The 21117-nt window shown below is 31.8% G+C and overlaps 1 long non-coding RNA gene across 1 annotated transcript in view; it reads left to right on the forward strand.

Moving 5' to 3' along the window:
* LOC146998899 (uncharacterized) overlaps positions 1-19021 on the forward strand; it is a 102143-nt gene extending 83122 nt beyond the window's left edge. The window contains exon 3 of the long non-coding RNA XR_015039808.1: positions 14928-19021. This is a non-coding gene — a long non-coding RNA (uncharacterized LOC146998899). The remainder of the gene's footprint in view (positions 1-14927) is intronic.
* The last annotated feature ends 2096 nt before the right edge of the window (positions 19022-21117 follow it).

Here is a 21117-nt window from a genome sequence, read left to right on the forward strand (position 1 = left end):
CAAATTCTAATTTTTAAGCATTTAGCCATTTTTTATATAAGGGAAATTTTACATTTAATAACTTTAAAAGGGCAAAAGCTAATTTAAGGCAAAACTCTTCATTCAAACCGATTTGAAATTTCGTGTTGTAAAGTAAACAATTCTTCATATTTGATTTGGTGGTTCGCCCAGTGCTGAAACTATGGTTGGTTGCTAATTGTTATATAGGGCATACAGTGATAGAGTAAGGAAAGGAATGGCTAGATGGAAATAAAGGAATCGAGTAATATGGCAGGGTGGTGGGATTAGTTATGATTAATTACTTTATTTTTGTACGCATTTCGGTATATAATGGTCACAAGGTAGTCCCTTTACTGGCTTCCCTTTTACCAAATTACAAACACCAACTTTTAAGTTTTGAACATTTAAATACCAAATTTAAAACATTTTAGTTACAAATATCAATTATCTGAATATTTTCGATTTTATGAACATTTATTAAAATTCTTTGCTACTTTGAGTCCTATTGATTATTTTTTCGCGTATCGTAGCGCAGGTTGAGAACCGCTGGCCTAGAGGAAGAATAAAAAAGAGAAAATCTAACTTTCTTTCTGCAAATGGCTCTGTGTTAGAGTAGCTTGATATAAATTGAAACGCAGGGTTTCATAAATAATGTATTGCTGTCTCTCGATCTCCATTTACATATTAAGAAAAAATACCAGTGGAAAAAGGGCATAGCAATGCGCAAATCCTACCCAAGCAATGCGCAAATCTCTTCAGGCAAACTGTGAAATTGAGACGAAAATTGACACAGAGTAAAAATAAATGGCAATTTATTTTATTGGATTTCATTTGCTAGGTAAGCTTTCATCAGTATGGGAATATTTTACCAAAATATCGAAATATTTCTGTTTATTTATTTTGCTATGAACGTTTTTTTGATGCATCTTTATAAATGATTCTCTCTCTGTCTTTTTTCTGCACTCTAAAACACTATAAAACGTTTACTTAAAAGATATGAAAACGGAATCACGTTCCATTATCAACTATATAGTTTTGTTTAGCTTCTGTTATATACTTATATTTATTTTGTAAGCTTTTAAAAAAAGAGTTGATATTAAAACTGGAGTGGAAAAATCGAAAATATATTAAAATTAAAATTGGAATTTCATTATGTCGTCAAAAGTGTTTTAGTTATAATATGTGTGATTCATAAATATATGATTAGGATGTCATGGTAAGGCTTATTTTTGTAATCATATCAGAAAAGCCACATTAATAAACCTTAGTACAGTGTATTACGCAAACAATAAAAACAAAGATCACGGTTTTTTAATCTCATCATGCATTTTAAAATTTTATACTGAAATAAATGTTTTAAATTTATGCCAAAAATCATATGCTTAACATTTAGTTTGTACCATCATTTTATCATTAGTTAATATACATTATTCCCAGGACATACGCAAGTAGCATTTATCATATAAAAAGTGTAAATAATCAGAAAGCAATTCCTAGAATGAACAATTTTAAAATTGTTTCAAAAGACGTTATAAAAATGTTACATAAAAGGCACAAAAATATTCGTTTTATGTAACAACGAAAAAGAACTATATTCAGATATTGAAATGATGAATGAATGAAGACGAAAAAATAATGAAAAATTTGAAAATTAAGGAATTTTACATAAATAATTTAAAAACTGAATTTACAGACGTTTCCAGGTAATGCAGAAGAAATGTAAGCAAAATCACTATGGCTGAACTGATCAAATACAGAGAAAGTTTTTAATATGCAAAACAAAACGACAAAATTATTCAGTCAATAAAATCTAAACAAGAAAGTATTATGCGAATTTTATTAATTTATGTTCAATATTTAGTTAAGTTACAAAACTGTTACGGAGCAGAGATAGTAATTTTTTTTCCATTGAAGCATTGAAATAACTTTCGTGTAAAATGTTTGAACTTAATTAATTTGGAAATGTAATTTTTATTTGATGGAAGTTACAGAACCATGAACAAAGCTTGGTCTGTCCGTTTATACTTAATGTCGAATTTTTAATTTTGACATATACTAAGAAATTTTTCAAATTCCCAGGAGGCTTTATTGAAATGAAAATTCTAATATTTCTGCAAAGGGAATAAGGTGCGATTCGTTGCTCTGAAGTATTAAATTCAGAGAAAAAAATAAATCTTTAAACTATTACAAATGCCTTCAACTAATCATTGTCAAACTTTCATACTCAGTAAATTTAAAATTAATTTTCGTGATAACACATTTTACTTAAATAACTCTAACGGTATTAATTCAGATATACTAATTAAAACTGTGCCTCTCTATACTAAATTCACATTCTATGTTTTTCCTGCTTTTCTTTCATTCGAAAATGAACATGTACGAATGTTTTCTGAAATGCAGCGGATCGTTTGCAGAAATTTTTCTGTAGAAGGAACAATATCTTCCTTTCACAGGCGAATCTAGACCAAGAAGTCGTTCGGAATAAAGTTATGGTTAACAACGTTTGATTTACTATCACGCTGCTGATTAAATTTCGCATTTTATGACTGTAGTTTCTTTGCAGTAAGAAGGCACTTAAAAGTTGGCTATCCTAAAGTCCTTTAGAAATGTTGATAGTGAAAATTGATAGTTTAGGATGAAAATTGCAATGAAGCTTATTATAGATAAACCTTCTGACTTTTTTAAATATGTAATCAAATTTAATGCAAAGATCAAGAAATAAATTACTTAATTCTCATCTTAAGTGAACTTCACCCAGAAAACGTACCAGAAAAGCAATCTCCATTATTGCAATGCGCTGGATGTAAATAATTTTTATTAAATAAAGACACTTGACTAATTTTTATTTGAAACTTTTATTTGATCACAACCTAATTTTATGTGTACTATAAAAGTTCCGTTTTAAATAACAATTCCTATAAATTTAAATCAACCGAGGCTTATGTCAAATTGTAATGTTTGTGTATTTTCATAGACTGTAACGGGAATCATGGAGTGCATATCTTCCTTTAAAAATATTATTACAGATTTAGATTTATCTAAATGTTCATTATTAGTTTATTTTATTTTTTGTCCAAAAGAGCTTTGTCCCTGAAGGACTATCGTTTTCGTTTTGCGATTTTGCGTTGGTTCAATATAAATGTCGTTTCACTTTTCAAACTATTGCCACCAAATCTTAGAGTCCTGCATTACATTTGAAGAAATTAAATAATGAAAAATCTGCATAAATCTATGTATATTTCTCGCATAGTGATAAAACAACGGTACCTAGAGCCATCGAATTTTCAATGACGTAATCCTCCTACGAATATGGGCAAGCCCAAATTTCAAATTTGGAATTTGTTTTATTATCAATTTAATATTTTGTAAAACTTTAACGAATTTCTGATTAACAAACTCAAGGATTTCAAAGCGAGCAAAGGCAACGTTGTACAGAAAAAAACATTTTTAACTCCAGCGCGCGAGACTCTGTATCAGAAATACTAAAGATATGCTCAGTTTAAAACTATTTTGCGATATAGCTCTTTAACTGAATTTTGTGGTTTAAGTGTGAAGAACATGATACTTAATAAATAAAGGTAAAAGACAAATTGTTAAAAAAACGCCCTTTTGGACGTAATTTAAAATCTGAAACCTTTCAGATTCTGTTTTACTTTTTTTATTTATTTTTTACTATTTTTATTTATTTATTTATTTATTCTGCATGCTTATTTCCAGATATTTTGTTTTATGCTGCTGATTTTGTTTATTTATCACTAATAGTGTTATGGAACTTCATCTGCGTAGTTAGTTACATTATCATCAGTAAAATAAAAAGGAAAAAACACTATCACAATACACCTAGAATTATCTGTACTATTAAAGTCTGGTAATATATGTCTGTTTGTTTGTTTGCTTGTGGTCAGAACCTCTTCCAGAACGGCGGGGAGTTGAGTTTCGAGAGAGGCACCCCCCCTCCCGGATTCCAAAAATTCGTGGGAAGCCATTTCGACCATTCTTCGTACGACTTAAATCAGCTGAGATAGTATTTGAAAACTCTAAAAACGCTAATTTTAGCACTCATGTTATTCTGAGAGGAAACAGTCTCCCACGCTGGAGATAAAAATCTGCTTTATTTCGGTAAGTGTTGCTACTGCTCGCTTTTAAATCGTAGAGTTTTTTAATAAAAGTTTTGTTAGTTTTATAAAATATGAAGTAAAAAAAAATATCTGAAAGCTTTCAGATTTGACATTACGTCCAAAGGGGCGTTTTTTTTTTTAATTTTGCGTGTTACTTTTATTTATTAAATATCATTTTGTAGAATCCACTAGGTTCAGTTTTGCGTAAAAACTGGAAGAGTAGTAACTGCACAGGAGAAGGGTTAAGATTATTCTTTATTAACTCTTCAAATATAATGCAGGACTCTAACATTTTGTGGCAACAGTTTGAAAAGTGAACCGACATTTATGAGTCCGACGCAAAATGCCAAAACGAAACTAATAGTCCTTCGGGATTCAAATCCCTTTGGACTAAAAATCTGAAAGCTTTCAGATTTTATATTCCGCCCCAAAAAAAGGGCGTTTTTTTTTTAATGTTTTGTGTGTTACCTTTATTTATTAAATATCAAGTTCTTCGTACTTACACCTCAGAAAATTAAATTCAACAGTAAGAAAATATTTAAAAACAGCAAAACTCTTTATGTTTAGAATTTCCGATACACAGTCCCTCGCGCTGGAGATAAAAGCTTTTTTTTTTTCGTACAGTGTTGCCATTGCTCGCTTTGAAATCGTCGAGTTTGCTAATCAAAAATTCGTTAAGATTTTACAAAATTTGAAATAGATGATATAACAAATTCGAAAGTCCGGCCTCCAAGTGCTTATGTTCGGTTAGAGGACTACGTTATTCAAAACGTGATGGCTCTAGGTACCGCTGCTTTTTACAATGTGAGAAACATTCCTACATTCATGCAGATTCTTCTTTATTTAGTTTCTTTAAATATAATACATGACCATAATACTTTGTGGCAACAGTTTGAAAAGTGAACGAAAGCAGAAAGTGAAACGACGCAGCCTGCCCTCTTAACACCCTTTGGGTCTAACACTCCTTGGGACTAAAACTAGCTTTGCCAAACATTAAACATATTATTATTATATAAGGTCTTATTTTGACATTGAAGAAAGCACGCGATTACATGTGATGCCATTAAGTGGAAAAATTTTCGTTAATGTCAGTATTTTAAATAAATAACTGCTGTTGGCAAATTTTTTACTTCGGGTTAGGATAAATGACACAATATATTATTGCCACATTAATCCTTTGACGTCATACGTATTTACCTGAAATGTCAAATGTTTTTGTTTCGTGGTTTGGCAACAAAAACAATTATTTACGAATTGGATGTTGCTTGGAAAGAATGAACTGATTTACATTTATATTGAAATCTTTTTATACATTTTAAGTGTACATAGAACATGTACGTTTTGCTCGTCTGGAGGGCTTGCCAGATAGTTTTTTATAATTTTTGCAACTGCCATACATCGATAAAAAAAAATATGAAAATTTTAAAATTCTTTCCAACCTAAAAATTTTTCCAGAAATTGTTAAACTCTTGTACTGAATAAACTCACCCTATAATTTGAAATGAAAATTTTGTACTCTTTTTGCTACATACTTATCATATAAACACTATTTCTAACGTTCATATTTCATATTAACTTTGTTGTGCAATTAAATACGAAAATAATTCCTTGTACGAAGTAAAAAGGAAGTATTGTAATCGCGAAAAGTTTCAGGCAGCATATTTCAACGAAAATATCCATTTTGACCGCTATCGAATGCAATTTAACGATGTTTTTGCGTGATATCTGTACGTAAGGATAAAATAAAATACTCTTTTCCTTCAAAAAAATTACAAAACTGCTTTAAAATGAATACTGAAGAGAATTTTTCGTGGCGTCTGTACGAACGTATGTACGTATCTTGCATAACTCAAAAACAAGTAGCCTCAGAACGTTGAAATTTTGTATATAGGACTGCTATAACATGCAGATGTGAACCTCGTATTTTGGTTACAATCCGCCGCACCAAACGTATATAAATATTTATATATATATCTATCCACTCTGTTACCCGGCTCAGTGATCTCAGTTTCTTTACTCTTATATGTTTGTAAATTGTACATTTTTTGCTTTAAAAATGATTGAATTATGTTGTTCTTATCTTCCGGTTAAGGTTTTTATACCTTTAGTAAATCTGTATGCAATAGTTTTAGAATTATCAATAATTTTAAAGTTGTTTAAATGCTGCTAAGCCTAATAATTTTCTTGATGGTGGATGTTGCTTGTTTGCATATAAACAGCAAGATAGTGGATTTGTTGCCAATCTAGAGAAACTTAGCTTCGCAACAACAAAGATAACGCCTTCATTTATTATTGCGAATTAAATCATGCTTAATTCTGTCTGGAATTTTTTCGAGGAAATAAGAGTTTAAGATTTACTTCATAATTTTTAACACACATATTTTTATGTATTTTTGCCTTGTCGCGAAGTGAACACTGAATTAATTAAATGAGAAATACTCAATCGTCTGTAAAAAACTATTTCTTTTTTGTTTTGTTTGCTTAAATTCTTTTATACATCGTTCTAGCTTTATTATAGAATTTGAACAGAACATGTGGCAACGATTAGATAATTCTTTAAATGCTGTAAATTTTGTGCATTCTGAGTTATAATATGAACGAAATATAATACTGTTAAGTGAACCTAGCGCCAGAATGTCGCTATGGTTAACAAATAGAGTGAATTTTAAAGAATACATTTATTCTATTGTGGTTTATGCGCTGTCGGCGAAGTAGATTTAATTCAATCCAATACGTTTAAATGAAATGCAAGAAAAAATGCGTATAATTTAATATTCCGTACAAGGAAGTTATGTGGTGTTCACATCAGATTTTTTTAGTTCTAAGCATTCATTGACATTTCAAATAAAATTGTCTGGACAGTTTTCCACATTACACTCATTTCACATTACCTCTTACATTTCCCTAAGATTGAAATTCAAAATTTTAATATATAGTTTTTCTTTTAAATGAATTCATTGAGTACCATTGAGAAAACTTGAGTCGATCTTTCAAGTGATGCTTGTATGATTGAATAATAAATCATTTTAAACAGGCTTCACTTATAATTAGGAATGGTTATTTTTATTTTGTGTCTCATTTTACCGTAATTCTGCGTATATTTATTGCTTTGCTTTCATTGAGCGTATTATAATAATTTACTTAGGCATTTAATTGATATTTTATGTAAAATCCGAATGGATAATTAGAAGTTTATAAATAATAACACTAGAATTTCAGAAATAGCTTGTTATGGACTAACAGGGTTTTAACGATGTTTCAAATTATGTCATGCTGGCAATACTTGGCGAAGCTTTGTCAAATTTAGGAATATTTCCGCATGCTCTAAAACGAAATATTACGATTGTAAAACCGATTTGAACGATATGACAAACAATTCCGGATTTCTTTCTTCTTTACCCGTTCTTGAGTAAAATATACTAAAGAAGCCCCAGAAGACGGGAATTCAGCTCGTAATTGTTCCTGAGATTCGGGTTTTGAGCCCATCAGTGCATTTATGTGCTTAGTGTTTTCATTGCATTTGCAGTGAAATGTAAAGCTATTACAATGAATTTGCAATGAAATGTAAAGCTATTACTCCCACGTTCTGAATTCACTACTGGGGTTGATCTGTAAAATGCTGAAATAAATTCATGATATTCATTCCTGTCTTAATAGGAGGGGATATTGTGTGATTTCTCTGGTACTAATAGACCAAATTTACATTTACTGTAAAATTTACTATCATTTTACGGTTTTATTTAAGGTGAGTTTCAAGGGTTTGCTTAGCTTTAGAACATTAATGATTGGTTCAAGAGAAAGATGTTAAGCTACTGGTGAACAAGTAATAGTTGTTCATCTCTGGCCGGTATGTAAGCTATTATCTGTCGTGTTCATTGGCCTATCAATTAGCGGACGTTGCCTTGACTAATTTCTTAACAAATTGTCTTCAATGCCTAGATTAATTCGATTACACTTGCGGATGATCGCTGCCTTACAAGCAGCGCCATACTTTACTTTAGAAGGGAGAGATCTGACAATTTAACTAGCAAGGAAAAGTCTGGTTAGCACGAACATAATCAACAAAAATACGAGTCATGTATAACCGGCATTTTATTTTTAGAAAATAAGTTCAAAATGGCGTAAAAGTAAATGCAGTACAATGGATTGTAGAATTTTGTCAACATAATTCTATGCAGGTAAATGTTCTAAGGATGACAATAAAGTGGCTGGTCCGGCTGTTAAAGAATAGATAGTCCAGATCCCTACTGACGGCATGCGTTAACTTGCGCCAGTAAAGTTAGAAAACAAAAGTCTGTCCAGGACATCTCCAAACCCGTTTTGTTTGGTCATCTAATCTCAGTTCGAAAGAATATTCTTTAATGAAAATAGTTAATTTTCAGTCAGCCCATTTCAATGTCGAACGTGGCCTACACCATGGTATTCGATTGCTAGTGAGGCGTTAATTTCTGCCTGGCGTAACAGTAGCCTTAAGGGCCGTTGCCACTGGTGTTTATCTAAGCTAACTGGTGAGACAACTGACGTATCCGACCCATCTCCAAAACCAGTTTCCCCTATAGGACAGCAAGTTGAAAACTGTGAACTGCAGGCACAGAGAAGCTAAACAACACATCCAATTGACTCCGTAAGCTCAGATAAACCCCAGTGGGAACGGCCCTTTAGTGCTAACTTCTGTACAGGTCACATATCGGATGGTTGATGCAAATGAATGTTGTGCTCTGACAGCCGCTTCATAAGTACTATCTCTTCTTGTACAGTTGTCACTAGGTAGACAGCTGCCCTCTTGATTCTGAAACATTCATTTTCTCCTACTCCCCTGCAGACATTATTCAGGCATCATATTGCTGCAACCTAAAATCGATCGCTTTCTGGATTTGCCCATACTTTCCTTTTCAGTCCAGTGGAACTGTCTGTTTCAAATTGTGAGATATACTGGTAATGGGCAGGAGCTCTTCGGAGAGTTATTATTATAGTCGAAGTGGATAATTGCAATCAAAATCTAATGTAAATTTCGCTGTTGAAATCCAGTTTTACTCATTAATGCATTTCCAGAATATTTACAATGGATTGCAACATAACTCTGACTACTCATTCATTCATGAGGTGCTAATTTTAAATTATTTGCATGCCAGATCACAGAATATTTGCGTACAGAGTTTTAGTAAAATCAGATTTCGAGTCTAGGTTTTGACATTTTAGAGAGTATTTACAAGTAACGCAGCAAGCTAACGGAAATTATTTCGAAAAGAGAAATATAGATGGGTATACTCTAATATTCGTAATATGCCTTATATGTAAGAATGTTTTTAATACAAAGATAAAACATAAGTGCCGAAAAATAAATTCAGATTTCAGCAGAATTCACTGCTGGATTTCATTGTTAACGCTAAAATGAAAGTGAATGAACTCTAGATACGTCTTTTCATGTATCGAAAGAGAAAGTATAAAAAATGTTAAGCTATTGCTGAAAAACTGACAGGATAAGGAAATTTAATGTGATAGATGAGTTTTCATAGCAGACAGATTACAGATTCCGTAGAAGGTTTCCACCAGGTAATTGTTTCCAAACCCATTCTTTTATGCTGCAAAAGGAAAATAAAAGAATAAAGATGGTGAACCCTTTTATTTGTATCTTTAGGGGAAAATATAAATGCATTTAGTAAGATTTTCTGCTTTCTTCTCCAACAATCTATCTCATATGTAGGTTTATCTCAGGAAACCTTTTGATTTCAAAATAAGTTTGTTTAACTGTAGCCAAATTAAGATTTTATTTCAGACAATTTCGAGATTAGTTTTAATTTTGATTGCCAAAAACGAATACTCTTAACACATACAATTAATTACACGAAATTACATTTTATACAGTTTTATTTTTTCTGAAACTGTTCCAATTATAGTTAGAAAATGATAACTTCAGAAGGGCGATAGATTTTTGCTGAGACATGTAAGTAACAAAATTAATGAAATATTTTATAAGGTTAATATTATTATTTTACATAATCAGTTATTTTATTATTTGTATCTTTACTATCACTTCTTTTTTCCGTTTCCTACCATAATGTAAATCAGGTTTGAAAGTATTTACGCCGAGCTTGCTGGATTGTAAGACAGACCGTGTTTCTGCTTTCGAAGCCACATTATTAGATTTAGCCAGCTCTGATACGATTTAATTATAATTATAATTGACGACATGTAAACTGTTACATTTGCGAGAAGACTAAACCAACTTCGCATTAAATCAATTGTGTAGCCTTTGGTTACTAAGATTTAAATCTGGAATTTGACTGTCAATTTCACAGTTACATCGCCACAAGTGGTGGCCGATCTTGTCAAGCATGAGACGTGCATTTTATATTAAAAGATCTTATTTATTAAAATGGTTTGGTTTTAAAACCTTCTCAAAACTTTTGCAGTTATTTTCAGACACCGATAATTCGCACTTAGTTTATGCTATCAAAAAACACCAAACTCTATAAGTTTCTTAGAAGTATTTCTGAAAGACCACACATATTCTGTGCTTTAACTACACAATCTAAGTGTATAAAGTCTGCATGGCAAGGGGCATACAAAATACACAAAGAGCGTAAAGTCCTCACGAATGGTAAGTTGTAGGGAAAGAGGGAGAGGAAACTCAAATTATCCTGCGACGTGTTTGTTATCCATCAAATTTGAGCGGTGCTTAATAGTTAGTGTTGCGGGACTTCACCTATGTTACCAATAGTGAACACTCCATTTATACCTGTACCTGTTTTATCGATACACTGATCATAAACAGAGCAAATCAAAACTAAACTGAAATTCTAAGATTCTTAGAGACATGTAATTAATAGAATAAGAAACTAGATGTAGTTATTTCAGTTACGTCTAAGAATTTTCATAGAAAATTAAAAGTGTTCAAATTAATTTTAAAATTTAAATTAAAACCCATAAGCAAAATGCATCAAGCGTCTGAAAGTAAGTGCTTGTGCAATATACATGAAGTTGATCAAGAATCTAACTAATATAAACATTGAACACAGCTAAAGCTGGGTATGGGATCAATTCTGACGATGAATCGGTCTTGCTAAAGCTCAATCGGTTTTGTTGTGTAAGATTTTCGTGCGAGTTTCACGAAAGATTACTGCTGGAAATTTTTTCTACCCTTGAGTAATTTGTAACTAAAACTTTCATGGATACATATATTAATTCTATTTAATTTTGATCTCTGAAGAATCAGAATGAAGAATAGATTAAATTTAACAGAAAATTTCAGTAGTCCTCTTTTCTGAAATATATAAATAAAAAATGATAAACTTGTAATATGAAGCCCATAATTGATCCTCAGGAACGTCAATAGGGTCTTTCTTACGAAAAAACAAGTAAAATAAAACTAGGCAGATAGCCCTAGTGCGCTTTGCCGTAATTAAATAAAACCAAACCAAACCAAAAAACCAATACGAAAAAACAACTACTTCAGTCTCTATTCTCAATTTTTTCTTGAAATATATATATATATGCAATGTCAACTCTCAGCTAATAAACTGCGTTTAACCCTGATCACCAGCTACAGTGGCAGATACCATTAGAATCTGTAAATAGTTTTAAATTGCGATCTTACTAAACAACAAGCTATACAAATGAATCAAGAGAAAGACAACGATCTTTAGAAACTTATATAGATTAAAAAATACGTAGAGACACAAAGCCAACTAAATTTTAAACTCCACATGTATAGATTTAAATATTACATGAAATGCAGTGTAAAATATATGAAATTTTAAATTATTTTGAATTATTATTCGTTTAAAGGGGCCTTTGTCCGTGAGGGACTATTGTTTCCTTTTTGCGATTTTGCGTCGAATCTCTCTGAATGTCCGTTTCACTTTTCAAACTGTTGCCACCAAATACTATCGCCCTGTATTATATTTGAACTAATTAAATAATGAAGAATCTGCATAAATGTATGTATGTTTCTCGCATTGCGATAAAACAACGGTACCTACAGCCATCCAATTTTGAATGACGTAATCCTACTGCGAATATGGGCATGTGGAAGATTAAATTAGAATTTGGAATTTGTTTTATTATCAATTTCCTATTTTGTAAAACTTTAAGGAATTTCTGATTAACAAACTCAAGGATTTCAAAGCGAGCCATGGCAACGTTGTACAGGAAAAAAAAAACATTTTAATCTCCAGCACGCGAGACTGTGTATTGGAAATTCTAAAGATATGCTCAATTTAAAATTATTTTGCGATATTGCTCTTGAACTGAATTTCATGGTTTAAGAGCGAAGAGCATGATATTTAATAAAGTAACTCACAAAACGTTAAAAAAGACTCCTTTGGACGTAATTTAATATCTGAAAACGTTTCCGATTTTTATTTATTTTATTCATTATTTATTTAAATTATTTAAAATTATATGAAATTCCTTAATATTGAACTACATTTTAAAGGTGATATGACTTTTGTTTCTCCTTTTCTAGAATTAATGCTTTGATGTAAGATCTAGTAAACATATCAAATTTTATACAAAGGATTATGAGAAACTCGCCGCCTGGTTTCGGAAAATAAAGCTGTAGGAGTTAGTATTAATTTCACCGAAATAATAGTGTTTCAATCACATTTTTATTTCCTTGTAGAAAGTAAAGGTAGTATTGTAATCATAAAAAATTCCGGGTACAATATTTCAACGAAAATATCCATTTTGACCGCTATCGAATGCAATTTAATGATGTTTTTGCGGGACATCTGCACGTAAGGGCAGAATAAAGGATATATATATATAGCAGCTATACTTGTTTACTTTTGAAATATGGAACAATAGTGAATTAATTCTTTTTGCGTCTTCAGTGTCTTTTTGCCGAGAGGGACCAAACGGAAACTTTTAGTTTTATGCACGGAAAAGTCGGCCTTCTTGCCTGCTGGCTGGTTTTTGCGTAGAAACCCTAATTGTAATTGTAATTTCTTTTATATTGTATTTTGTGTGTTATGTTTTTCTTTATCTTCAAATTTTAAATGAAAATATTTTGAGTTTTTATGTATTTTTGCCTTGCCCCGAAGTGAGAACTGAATTACTTGAATGAGAAATATATCTCTAATGAAATTTGAAGAAATGCGTTTAAATACAATGCAGGGAAAATGCGTATAACTTATATTCCGTACAAGGAAGTCATGTGGTGTACACATCAACTTTATTATTAGTTTCTCAGCTTTACAAAATACGATCGATCTGTTATGATTATTATACAAACAGTATTCTTAGATTAGAATTGGCTAAAATAAAAGGTAAAGAAGTTTCATGGACAAGCAAGGTAGTAAAATTGTTATTGCTGTTTCGTCGCTTTCTTCTCTTTCTTAAAAGAGCATTTAAAATGGTTGTCCTGCTGTTGAACATATATTAAATTAGAGATTTTTAGTGTGTTATGTATAATTGTAATTACCAATTACAATAAATGATTGTCGCACAATGTGTGGGAATAAGTGCTTTCACATACTCCATCAGTTAACGCCTTATGTAGAAAACATGTCCAAGATTCGATGGAGAATCCTTACAGTGGAGCCCAAAATGAAAAGCAAGAGCATCTGTTTGTTATTTGTAACTTCTGAAAGTACAAAGATGATTGAGCTAGTACTATGAACCAGGAATGACAATGATAAGTTATTTTATTGATCGAAACCATGCGAAGGCTATCTGTCTAAAGTTACGGATGCGTTTGTGGAGGACGTTCTGAGAGAAGTTGGTTCGACATCAAGGAACCAACCATGGAGCCAGTCTGTTCGACTGAATTCAAATTCGGGACAAACAACTATCATTCAGCGGTTTTAAAATTCAGTCCCGTTTGAGGGGAATGAAGGCAAAGTTTCGTCACAGAGTCATAAAAAATAAGATGAAGGTTTTGCAACTTCTCCACCATTTCATTCTTTTGGACGGGCCATATGGTTTTGTTCTTATGGCTAAATTTAGACAGATGGGCTGGTGCTGCGCTTATTATTGTGGCGGCCTCTTCTGTACAAACGTTAACGGAACTAGTGAATTTACTAAGAGCTTGGAGTCAAGATAAATGTTTGCAGAGATTGATACTTTTATACGCTTTTATTGAATTCGCTCATGTTGTTATCGCTATGGCAAAATGTTTGTCATCGAAATTTCAATTTTCTTCTGTCAATTATCGCTCTTAAATTTCTCTCACATTCTGTTTGTGCATGCAAATGAAATGCAGTGAAATGATGTTTTTTAAAGTTGGATTTAGATTTTTTTAAAGCTGAAACTACTTTTTGCCCATGTCTTCTTTCCCTAACAAACTAAAATTCTCAGAATTTTACTGTTAATACCATTGGATAGAGTACAAGAAAAGTTTAGAGATCAAATTTATGTACAATTTTTAAAGTAATTTTTGATTTTTTAGCCAATTTAAGGAATTTACTCGGGGTTTTCATTTACTCTAAAATTTTAATATCTAGAAACACATCTGCTACGAAGTTTCCAAAGTTTCTTTGATTATAAAACAAACTAGTCGCAGTCTTCTAAAACAAGAATGATTAAAAGATATTAATCTGGCGATTTTCTGTCCTTATGCATGCTACAACTTTAAGCAGAAGGCCAAATCGTGGTCTTCCTTTGACTTCACGTGATTCGCTTGGTGTTCCGAAGTTACGATGCTATTACAATGTTTTTCTTGCCTCCATAGGCATTTCTCTAATATTGAATTAATTTAGTTACATAGAGTTGCTCACTCTTACTAGGAAGAATTACTTGCAAGGAAATTAATTGTTATAGAAGTCTGCCATTTTATAAATGCTAATTCTCTCCCTCCTTTCTTTACAGGTAGAATTACAGTTCGAATCCCGGAGAAGACGTAGATGTCTATAAATGTGTAATGGGTGTGCAGCATAGAGGCACATTATACATGCAGGGAGCCGAAAGTCCTCTCGAGAGGCTGATGGTATGGGAAAAGGTACGAAAGACCCTCGGACCTGTCCCTCCAGGATGCTCTCCTTCAAAACTGGGAGCAAAGTCCTACTGTAACCCGCCTAAGGCCTTTAATGCCGTTGTATGGCGCCTAAGGCGCCTAACAACGAGAGGCATAATCTTGCTTCGTTACCGTGATGAATTTCGTGGGCTTGTTCTGATATTAGACAAGTGAGATAAGCCAAAACAAGTCTAAAAATGGAATGGTCAAAACAAGCCTAATGGAAAGTCTAAAACAAGTTAATAATTTTTCATTGCTGGTTGCTGATTCATTGTAGCTTTCAGGAAGAAATGCTTCAATTTAACTTACATTTTTTACTTCTGTAATATAAATCAAATCTGAAATAATGTGTAATTGTAAGTTGTACTAAAAACAGCTGCAGAAACATTCTTCAGATTTCTTTATGAAAGTTGATAAAGAATGTTTCTTTTTATAAAATTTGATTAGAAGCTGTACCATTATAGCTTTATCAGTAAACAGTTCTTAAAAGTAAATTTAACTTGTTGATATATTTAGAGTACATTAGAGTTGAACTAACTAAAATCAGCTGTGATGATATATTAATATCAAACGAGCTTTGATTTGAAAAAATCTTTTGGTTATGCGAATAAAAAATAGAAACCTTAAAAGATCGATATTTTTCGACACTAATGTTTATAGTCAAAAAACCTAATTTATCAAAATCAAATTTCATAAAACATACATTCTTATCTAACTGGTGTAAGAGCGGCTCACTTACCCTCTAAAAAGGCAAAGAGAGTACATGTGGCCTCAGACTGCTGCTATCTTTTCAGCCAACCCTATTAAATTGTATCAACATGAGCAATTTCCGACGGAATAAAATTTTGCAGCAAGGCGTGAGTTGCAGGTAATGGCATTAATCTTTAAATTTCTTACGTGTGCTGCACATTTACAAATCATTCTGTTCTAAGTGAATTCGAGCAATAAAAATCAATCAAAGTTAGGACAGTATTTAACTTCTGCCAAGTCTTTGTTGAATTACATATAAACTGTGCAGTTGTCGAGCTAATATTTCTTTCTAATTTTAATTTGAGCTATCCTAAATTATATATATATATTTTACTACTTAATCTACTTTATTTTACTATTTAATTAACATTTCAGATTTTACTATTTAATCAAGATAGAGATATTTAATTCAGAATAAGCCAGAGCTTAAGAGTATGTCAATACTTTGCCTTCCGGAGAGAAATTCAAGCTTATTCAAGTAAATTTTCAATTATTTGTATAGTAGGCAAGTAAATTTTCATTGCTTAACATAATGCTAGATGTAATACGAGAGATTCCGTATGAGATGTAATTTAGTATTTGACAGAGATTATATAGGAACGTTGATCCCATTGTTTATAACTTGTTTAGGAATTCCTTAATTTTCATGTTAATAGTTCGTTAAATTAATGTTATTCCTCTCAGTAACAGGTAATATTTTAATTATTATGAAGAGAAATTTTATGGCTTTTACATTAATTTTAAAGTAACCATATACGAAGAAGGTACTAAAATTTCTTTCTTCAGTCATAATTTATGCTGATGTTAAGGTCAAGAGCTCTGAAGATATTTTATAGCCTTGTGTCAGTTCATTATCCTCAGGTAATACAGGTCATCCTCAGGTTAATCTGTATATCTAGCAAGTAACTTATGTGTGAGGTAAAATTCAACCATGCTTTAAAGTTCATGTTAGAAGAAAGACCTCATGTACAAGTTACATTGCGGGTTTCCAAGACTACATCACAGCCATCACCCACTCTTACTTAAAGGAAGCACACTTCATCGTTCGTGTAAACAATGAATACTCTACTCCACGGGCTATCAAGGCTGGCGTCCCGCAAGGGAGCATCCTTGGGCCCATTTACTATAATAGCTACACGAACGATAGCCCACAATCACCACCCTGGCTATGTATGCCGAAGACGCGGCAATTCTATCAAAATGCGCATCTCTCGGCACAGTTATACAATCACTCCAAGATCAGATACATGTATTAGAGTCCTGGCTGACTGCATGGAATATCAAAATAAATATTAAAAAGTCTGATTCAATGCTTTTCACCAGGAGGAGAAATTACGATCAAAACTTACGTGTCCTTATGTATGACACACCTTATCCCCTGGACTTAGCAGGCCCGTTATCTTGGCTTTACATTAGATAGGTTACTCACATGGTCCCCTCACAGCATCTTGCTAAGTTCCGGGCACGTAAACTGACACTAACCCCATTATTTGAATGGAACTCGGTTTTATCTACTGACAATACAATACTCATTTATGAGACCCTTTTGCTACCCATCCTCACCTACGCCTGCCCCGTCTGGGGCTATGCATGTAACACCAGTATTAAAAAGTTGAAAGTTGCACAAAATATTGTACTTCGGCAAGCGGGTCATTAGAAACTCGGCAACTCACCGTGAGCTCAAAATTCATGAGATACAGCTTTATAATTGCTGAACTTGCAGAGAAATTCTTTGCAAACATTACAAGTGTCAGAAACAGAACAATCCCAATTCTGAGTTACGACTATGACAACCATTCAAACAGAAAACTACTGCTTGCGGTCTTAAGGCATCTCACTGCCCAAGTTACTGTAGCTTGTCACCCTTATGTCCTTTCGCATTATTGTATTTTTTTCTTTATCTGCTGTAAACAACTGTATTTCTGTATCATTGTATTATTTTATGTATCTGCTGTTAGTATGATTAATTTTATTAGAGTATTCTGCGTAAAGGCCTATCTTTATACCTTCGATTACTGTCATATAATTGGTTATGCGCGTACTTACTCTTCAACTTCGGCCTGCAGAGCAGGTGGTGTTTCCCTTTGGACTCGTTATAGGCACCCCGCATCAAAGACTTTACTATTCTGTGAATTGTTCCTGCTAATCCATTGACACTTATTAGAATTTCTCATGTGTTCGATAAATAGGCGACTTGTTACACCTGGCTAGGGATAACACGCGGGCTCAGGGATAACACGCGGGAACCCTTTTGCAAACGACTTGAGTTTGCCTGAGCCGAAGAAATATAACCAACACTTTTAAAATTTTAGTTAAAATCACCTCTAACTGATATTTAATTCGCCCTTTTTACTTCCTTGTACGAAGTAAAAAGGAAGTATTGTAATCGCGAAAAGTTTCAGACAGCATATTTCAACGAAAATATCCATTTTGACCGCTATCGAATGCAATTTAACGATGTTTTTGCGTGATATCTGTACGTAAGGACAGAATAAAATACTCTTTTTCTTCAAAAAAATTATAAAACTGCTTTAAAATTAATTCCGAAGAGAATTTTTCGTAGCGTCTGTACGAACGTATGTACGTACGTGCGTGAGTACGTACATATCTCGCATAACTCAAAAACGAGTAGCCTCAGAACGTTGAAACTTTGTATATAGGACTGCTATAACATGTAGATGTACACTTCGTATTTTGGTTGCAATCGGCCGCACCAAACGTATATAAATATATTTATATATATATCCACTCTGTTACCCGGCTCAGTGATCTCAGTTTCTTTACTCTTATATGTTTGTAAATTGTAAATTTTTTGCTTTAAAAATGATTGAATTATGTTGTTTTTATCTTCCGGTTAAGGATTTTATGCCTTTAGTAAATCTGTGTGCAATATTTTTAGAAGTATCAGCAATTTTAAGTTGTTTAATTGCCGCTAAGCCTTTTTTAATGGCGGCCATTGATGTTTACATTTGAAACAGGAGACTAGTGGATTTGTTGCCAATCTAGAGAAACTTAGCTTCGCAACAACAAAGATAACGCATTCATTTATTATTGCCAATTAAATTATACTTAATTCTTTCTGGAATTTTTTCAAGGGAATAAGCGTTTAAGATTTACTTCGCAATTTTTAATATAGATATTTTGAGTTTTTATGTATTTTTGCCTTCCCACGAAGTGAGAACTGAATTAATTAAATGAGAAGTACTCAATCGTCTGTGAAAAACTGTTTCTTTTTTGTTTTGTTTGCTTAATTTCTTTTATACATCATTTTAGCTTTATTACAGTATTTGAATAGAACATGTGGGAACGATTAGATAATTCTATTCTTTAAATGATATAAATTTTGTGCATTATGAGTTATAATATGAGCGAAATATATACGTTAACTGTTATATAATTATTGGATTATATAACAGTTAACTTAGTTTCTGTTATATAATTACTATATAAGTTAACTGTTATATAATTATTAATACTGTTAAGTGAATCTAGCGCCAGAGTGTCGCTATGGTAAACAAACACTAGAGTGAATTTTAAAGAATGCATTTATTCTATTGTGGTTTATGCGCTGTCGGCGAAGTAGATTTAATTCAATCCAATAAGTTTAAATGAAATGCAAGAAAAAATGCGTATAATTTAATATTCCAATACAAGGAAGTCATGTGGTGTACACATCAGATTTTTTTAAATTAGTTTAGTTTGTCTAAAAAATATTCGAGCACTATAAGTTAAAGGGGAAAACTGAATTAATCTTTTACTTGCATGCAAAGAAAAGCTTTACTGTAAGAAAATAAAAATGTCAATTTCAAAATATTAAAGCAAAGCAAAGCACAAAAATTAATTAAATATTGCAGGAAAACGTGTTAAGTGTATTTTTAAGTTATTGGGATCATTATTGATCCTAATCTAAATTCTGTTTTAATAAAATAAATAGGAATAACAAAGAATAAAAATCTATGATTTGTCTTTAAAATATTTTTAAGTTACACAGTTTGATTATATAACAAAAAAAATATCTCCTTTGATTTCAAAGAAATATTATCATAATGGCTGATAATTTTTATTTTTAAAAATTAGTTTCTGAAAGCATTTTGACATAAAAGGGTATTAGTTAAAAAGTATTATCTTCCCTATTTCATCATTGATGCATTAAAGTTAAGGAAGATCCTGCTTTCATCAGTTTCTGTAAATTAAAATTAATTGCATGTTACTGAGTCATCTTGCAAAAAGCTTAATATCAGCTTATGAGACACGTATGTTATTAACTTTTAATTTTATTCTTCTCTCTTCCACTTTCTGATTCGAGACAAAAAATGTAGTCTAGTTTTAGAGAACATTTCAATTATATCGAGCATGACAATATATCTAATCAGCATACGTTCAAGAAGTGACGAAATTATATCAGCGTTACTTAATCGCATTAAGAAGAAATGAAAAATAAGACCTTGAAATTTTTAAGTTGCGCTTTGTGACTCGGTTTTTTTTAAATATAATCTGTTGTTGCCAGAAGCCGTTTGAAAGAATAGAAATTTAATCTCTTCTTAATTAATTCTCCGAGCACATTATTTTGCACGTCATTGTGTCTATAAAAATGTCCATCTTACTGGCATTGTTTTCAGGGCTAAAATGTAAATATTTGGCGCGGAATAGCTTTGCGACATGAAATGTTTTGAATACAAGGTTTTTGAAACACAAAAAAAAAAAAAAAAAAAAAAAAAAAAAATTTCTAAACAGTTAGAGAGTAATTTAGAGTTCTGCACAGCATTATAGATAATACCAAAATCTTGAAAATAATCCTTTTATAGGGATATGCATCTATTTTTATGAGTTCGAACAAAATCGATTGTCCTTCATGAATGTCTACTGTATACATTAAAATCAAATACAAGTTTTTTATCTTATCGTGTTTTAAGTACTGAAGATAAAATCAAGGTTTGATACTTTTACACTAATAGGTGTTCATAAAAAGACACAACCGAGTACCAAAATATTAAGTGAAAAATCTCAGGGAAATAATAATGCATCGAGTTGGTTTCAAAATTAACACAAACATCCTCACTGAAATTACATTACAAAAGGAACGAGAGGAAGGAATAATTATAATTAAAACAAAAAGGAGTATTATGAAATAAAACAAATAAAAGGTAAAACACTCTATTAAACTACAAAGAAAAACCATTAGTAGATTTACATAAAAATTTAATAATCGAAAATAGGAATTTCCAGATATATATCTATGTTAAATAACTGGATTATAATATTAGCCATTGAATTGAATCCTTTGTGCGGATTATA

The sequence above is a fragment of the Stegodyphus dumicola genome, chromosome 2 (assembly GCF_044657685.1).
Source record: "Stegodyphus dumicola isolate Sdum_Otavi_A_Nest chromosome 2, ASM4465768v1".
Taxonomy (NCBI): domain Eukaryota; kingdom Metazoa; phylum Arthropoda; class Arachnida; order Araneae; family Eresidae; genus Stegodyphus; species Stegodyphus dumicola.